The sequence below is a fragment of the Bufo bufo genome, chromosome 2, assembly GCF_905171765.1.
Source record: "Bufo bufo chromosome 2, aBufBuf1.1, whole genome shotgun sequence".
In the NCBI taxonomy this organism is placed as follows: Eukaryota; Metazoa; Chordata; class Amphibia; order Anura; family Bufonidae; genus Bufo; species Bufo bufo.
In genome coordinates, this window is record NC_053390.1 from 479,594,135 (window position 1) to 479,600,134 (window position 6,000).

A 6,000-nucleotide genomic window follows, 5' to 3' on the forward strand; every position below is an offset into this window, starting at 1 on the left:
ACTGGGCATCCTCTGTGGAACTTTGCACTCCTCGCCCATCCCCCACCCCTTGGTGCTTTTAATCAGAGAAACAATGGAGCTGGACCCTCCATGTTAGAGTAGGTCCCCACCTGATGAGAAGCTACCTTGCCGTCTGGTAGGTGGGCCCGACATATTTTTGATCAATAATATGCGCTAAGAACTTCTCCACTGCCTTTGCAGTGACTATATACTACTATACTTTGTGGCGTCATGTATTTGACCCTGTTCACATATTCACCTGTTTACTCAATCTTAGTGCATATAGTGGTGTGCTGCTACTATTTCCTGTTTGCTGTATTATTGCCAGGTAGCTTGCACCTGCGTTTTAACTTAGGAGGTGCTGTTCTATTGCTTGGTTTATATATAATATAGAGGACTGGGCATCCTCTGTGGAACTTTGCACTCCTCGCCCATCCCCCACCCCTTGGTGCTTTTAATCAGAGAAACAATGGAGCTGGACCCTCCATGTTAGAGTAGGTCCCCACCTGATGAGAAGCTACCTTGCCGTCTGGTAGGTGGGCCCGACATATTTTTGATCAATAATATGCGCTAAGAACTTCTCCACTGCCTTTGCAGTGACTATATACTACTATACTTTGTGGCGTCATGTATTTGACCCTGTTCACATATTCACCTGTTTACTCAATCTTAGTGCATATAGTGGTGTGCTGCTACTATTTCCTGTTTGCTGTATTATTGCCAGGTAGCTTGCACCTGCGTTTTAACTTAGGAGGTGCTGTTCTATTGCTTGGTTTATATATAATATAGAGGACTGGGCGTCCTCTGTGGAACTTTGCACTCCTCGCCCATCCCCCACCCCTTGGTGCTTTTAATCAGAGAAACAATGGAGCTGGACCCTCCATGTTAGAGTAGGTCCCCACCTGATGAGAAGCTACCTTGCCGTCTGGTAGGTGGGCCCGACATATTTTTGATCAATAATATGCGCTAAGAACTTCTCCACTGCCTTTGCAGTGACTATATACTACTATACTTTGTGGCGTCATGTATTTGACCCTGTTCACATATTCACCTGTTTACTCAATCTTAGTGCATATAGTGGTGTGCTGCTACTATTTCCTGTTTGCTAGATAGATAGATAGATAGATAGATAGATAGATAGATAGATAGATACAGTAGATGGAAAGTTCTATAGATTAGATAGATAGATAGATAGATAGATAGATACAGTAGATGGAAAGTTCTATAGATATGCTAGATAGATACAGAGATAAATGCATTACTCGACCAGGCGTAATAATCGCTGAGAAATTAGTCAAATGTTGCGTGTTATATTGCATCAATAAAGAATTTAAAACAGGCATGTTAAACCTAGTAAAAAAAGAAGGGTAATATGGCGATACTCTTACCTTGAAATAAGTTTTCTTGCAGAGCCTCAATGTCAAATGATTATACCCTGTGGTGATCTGCCCACATGTATATATACAGATACTGCTAGGGTTTTCTTAACATTAGCATCTGCAATAGGTGATGGCTGTGATACAACCAATCACAATCATTTTGTTTCCTGAAAAGAGATGCTATAAAAATATGGATAGATACTGCATAGTGTTTGCCTCAGCTGTTGAAATGATACCAGTAGTTTCTGTTAGAGATGGGACGGGGGATTCATCGAATCCACGAATCCCTCGAATCTTGCTGGATTCGTGGGATTCGTGGACTCGAATCCCGACGTAATTTGCCTGAAACGAATCCGACGAATCCCGGTGGGAGGGACTGGGAGGCGGAGCTGGGGGCCGGTGCGTTCACTGTGCTCCGGCCCCTCCGCTCCAGTACAGTTATAAAATGTGTAATTCTGATTAATAATCATGCTGCCCCCTCTGTCTGTAGTATAACATTCAATGAATCTTACTCACAGGGCTACTGCTATCGTAATGCAGGCCGGCCGGGCAGACGAGCTGCAGCGTCACTGACTGATGTCACCTGCCTGCGTCGCCTGCTTTATGAATGAAGCAGGCAGCGCAGGCAGGTGACGTCAGTCAGTGACGCTGCCGCTCGTCTGCCCGGCCGGCCTGCATTACAATAGCAGTAGCCCTGTGAGTAAGATTCATTGAATGTTATACTACAGACAGAGGGGGCAGCATGATTATTAATCAGAATTACACATTTTATAACTACTGGAGCGGCAATGGCGGGGGGTCTGTGGATGACACTGTTAAGGGGTGGGGGGTGGGTCTGTGAATGGCACTGTTATGGGGTGGGGGGGTCTGTGGATGGCACTGTTATGGGGTGGGGGGTCTGTGGATGGCACTGTTATGGGGTGGGGGTGGGTCTGTGGATGGCACTGTTAAGGGGTGGGGGGTGGGTCTGTGGATGGCACTGTTAAGGGGTGGGGGGTGGGTCTGTGGATGGCACTGTTATGGGGTGGGGGGGTCTGTGGATGGCACTGTTATAGGATGGGGGGGTCTGTGGATGGCACTGTTATAGGATGGGGGGGTCTGTGGATGGCACTGTTATAGGATGGGGGGGTCTGTGGATGGCACTGTTATGGGGTGGGGGGGTCTGTGGATGGCACTGTTATGGGGTGGGGGGGTCTGTGGATGGCACTCTTATGGGGTGATGGGGTCTGTGGATGGCACTGTTATGGGGTGGGGGGGGTCTGTGGATGGCACTGTTATGGGGTGGGGGGGTCTGTGGATGGCACTGTTATGGGGTGGGGGGGTCTGTGGATGGCACTGTTATGGGGTGGGGGGGGTCTGTGGATGGCACTGTTATGGGGTGGGGGGGGTCTGTGGATGGCACTGTTATAGGATGGGGGGGTCTGTGGATGGCACTGTTATGGGGTGGGGGGGTCTGTGGATGGCACTGTTATGGGGTGGGGGGGTCTGTGGATGGCACTGTTATGGGGTGGGGGGGTCTGTGTATGGCACTGTTATGGGGTGGGGGGTCTGTGTATGGCACTGTTATGGGGTGGGGGGGGTCTGTGGATGGCACTGTTATGGGGTGGGGGGGTCTGTGGATGGCACTGTTATGGGGTGGGGGGGTCTGTGGATGGCACTGTTATAGGATGGGGGATCTGTGGATGCCAGGGGGAGAGGTGAGAGGCACTATGATACTACTGGCACATTTGGGGGAGGCACTATGATACTGGCACATTATGGGGGGAGATGGCACTATGATACGGGCACATTGGGGGGGAGATGGCACTATGATACCGGCACATGGGGGGGAGGAGAGAGGCACTCTTCACTTGATACTGGCACATGATTAGGGGGGCATCTATGGGGACACTTACTGGCACATTATTGGGTGGCACTGTGGGGCCACTTCTTATTGGCACATTATTGGGGGGCACTATGGGGGCATCTACTGAGGCCACAAAGAAGGGGTATTTTATATGGGGGGCTCTGTGTGGTACTAGTATTATCAGGGGTATTATCTGTTTCTGCAGTATAGTATTGGGGAGCACAGCGGCACAGTATTGGGGGTGTTAGGATGATTTGTCCAGAAGATGGGAGGATGATGGAAAAGTAGTAAACTAAGATTTTTTTTTGTCAAGCTGCAGAGACGAAAAATGGCTGAAAAATGGTGGTCTGGTCTGAAGGTCTGAAAGGAGAAGATGAGGAAAGAGAACATCTACATCAAAGGAGACGTCACTGGATGTAAGAGGTATGTGCGCTGTATTACCCTGTATGTTCTGTAGTGATAGGAGCAGGGGTCATAGCAGGGGTCATCACGGTCATATAGGGTGCGACCGTGACTGGGAGGTGGAGGTTCAGACAAACCGACGCGGTCTGACTTTGTTTCTTACACCGTGCGTTCACACAATTATGTACAGGATTCGTATGATTCGAGATTCGAAAGATTCGATATATTCGAGAACCTTTTCGGATTCGGATTAGAAAAAAATTGGATTCGTCCCACCTCTAGTTTCTGTATTAACTCTGCTATAGACAGATCCTGAGAAAATTAACACCTCTAAGGTTGACACAGCTGCTGGCCTGATACTCATGTGTGTGGTCTTGTAGGAAATGAAAAGTTTAAATCTACTGTACGCTTGTGGACCTGTGGGAAAATGCACATTTATAGCAGGAATGTGACATTTCAGGTTTTTAATTTAAATTCAGTTTGTTGACACAGCTGTTTGTTGTGTGGTGGGAGTTAAACCAAAAAGGCTTGTCCAGACATGTCATTGTCTGTAAGGCATTGAATATAAAAAGCTTATCATTTGATAAGGACTTATAAAGTGATATGAAAAATGCATGGGCATATATAAAATTTATATCAAAATGATATCAAAGTGATATCAAAGCACAAAATGATATAAAGGGTATATAAAAGGCATATCAAAGTGCTATCAATGCACAAAATCGTATCAAAATGTTATAAATGGGATAAAAAGTGTTAATAAAAGCTTATCATTTGATAAGGACTTATAAAGTGATATGAAAAAAGCATGGGCATATATAAAATTCATATCAAAATAATATCAAAGTGATATCAAAGCACAAAATGATATAAAAGGTAAATAAAGTCATATCAAAGTGCTATCAATGCACAAAATCGTATCAAAATGTTATGAATGGGATAAAAAGTTTTAATAAAAGCTTATCATTTGATAAGGACTTATAAAGTGATATGAAAAGCTTATCATTTGATTTAAAATTTATATTAAGCTGTATAAAATTATATGAAAAGCATATCAAAGTAGGCGGCATTTAGCCGTGGTTTGGGACAGGCGAGGGGAGAGAAATGGGCGGATCTGGGTGGGGTTAGGGCATTTCTGGGAGTTTCTGGGAGGGGTTATGGTGTGAAAATGGGTTGGGGCACCTGTCACTTTGAGTTCGACGAGACATGGGTACCTATACTCCTTGTATCCACAAAATACTGATTGAGGGGTGCGATATACCTGCTTCCACCTAATATTAATTGAGGCCTACGATACACCGGCTTCCACAAAATACTGATTGAGGGGTGCGATATACCTGCTTCCACCAAATATTCATTGGGGCCTGCGATACACCGTTTTCCACAAAATTCTGATTGATGGGTGCGATATACCTGCTTCCACCTTAAATTGATTTAGTGGTTCTATATACCTGTTTCCACAAAATACTGATTGAGGTGTGCAATATACCTACTTCTACAAAATACTGATTAAGGGGTTCTATAAACCTGCTTCCACAAAATACTAATTGAGGGGTGGCATATACCTGCTTCTACAAAATACTGATTGCGGGGTGCGATATACCTGCTTCCACAAAATATTGATTGAGGGGTGAGATATACCTGCTTTTACCAAATTTTGATTTAGGTATTCTATATAACTCTTTCCACAAAATACTGATTGACGGGTGGGATATAACTGCTTATACAAAATACTGATTAAAGGGTTCTATATACCTGCTTCCACAAAATACTAAATGAGCGGTGCGATATACCTGCTTCTATCAAATATTGATTGAGGCCTGCGATACACCGGCTTCCACAAAATACTGATTAAGGGGTGAGATGTACCTGCTTCCACCAAATATTGATTCAGGGGTTCTATATACCTGTCTCCACAAAATACTGATTGAGGGGTGCAATATACCTGCTTCCACAAAACACTGATTAAGGGGTTTGATATACCTGCTTCCACAAAATACAGATTAAGGGGTGCGATATATCTGCTTCCACCAAATATTGATTTAGGTGTTCTATATACCTGTTACCACAAATAACTGATTGAGGAGTGTGATATACCTGCTTCCACAAAACACTGATTAAGGGGTTTGATATACCTGCTTCCACAAAATACAGATTAAGGGGTGCGATATATCTGCTTCCACCAAATATTGATTCAGGTGTTCTATATACCTGTTTCCACAAAAAACTGATTGAGGGGTGAGATATATCTGCTTATACAAAATACTGATTAAGGGGTTCTATATGCCTGTTTCCACAAAATACTGATTGAGGGGTGCAATATACCTGCTTCCACAAAATAGTGATTGAGGGGTGAGATATACCTGCTTCCAC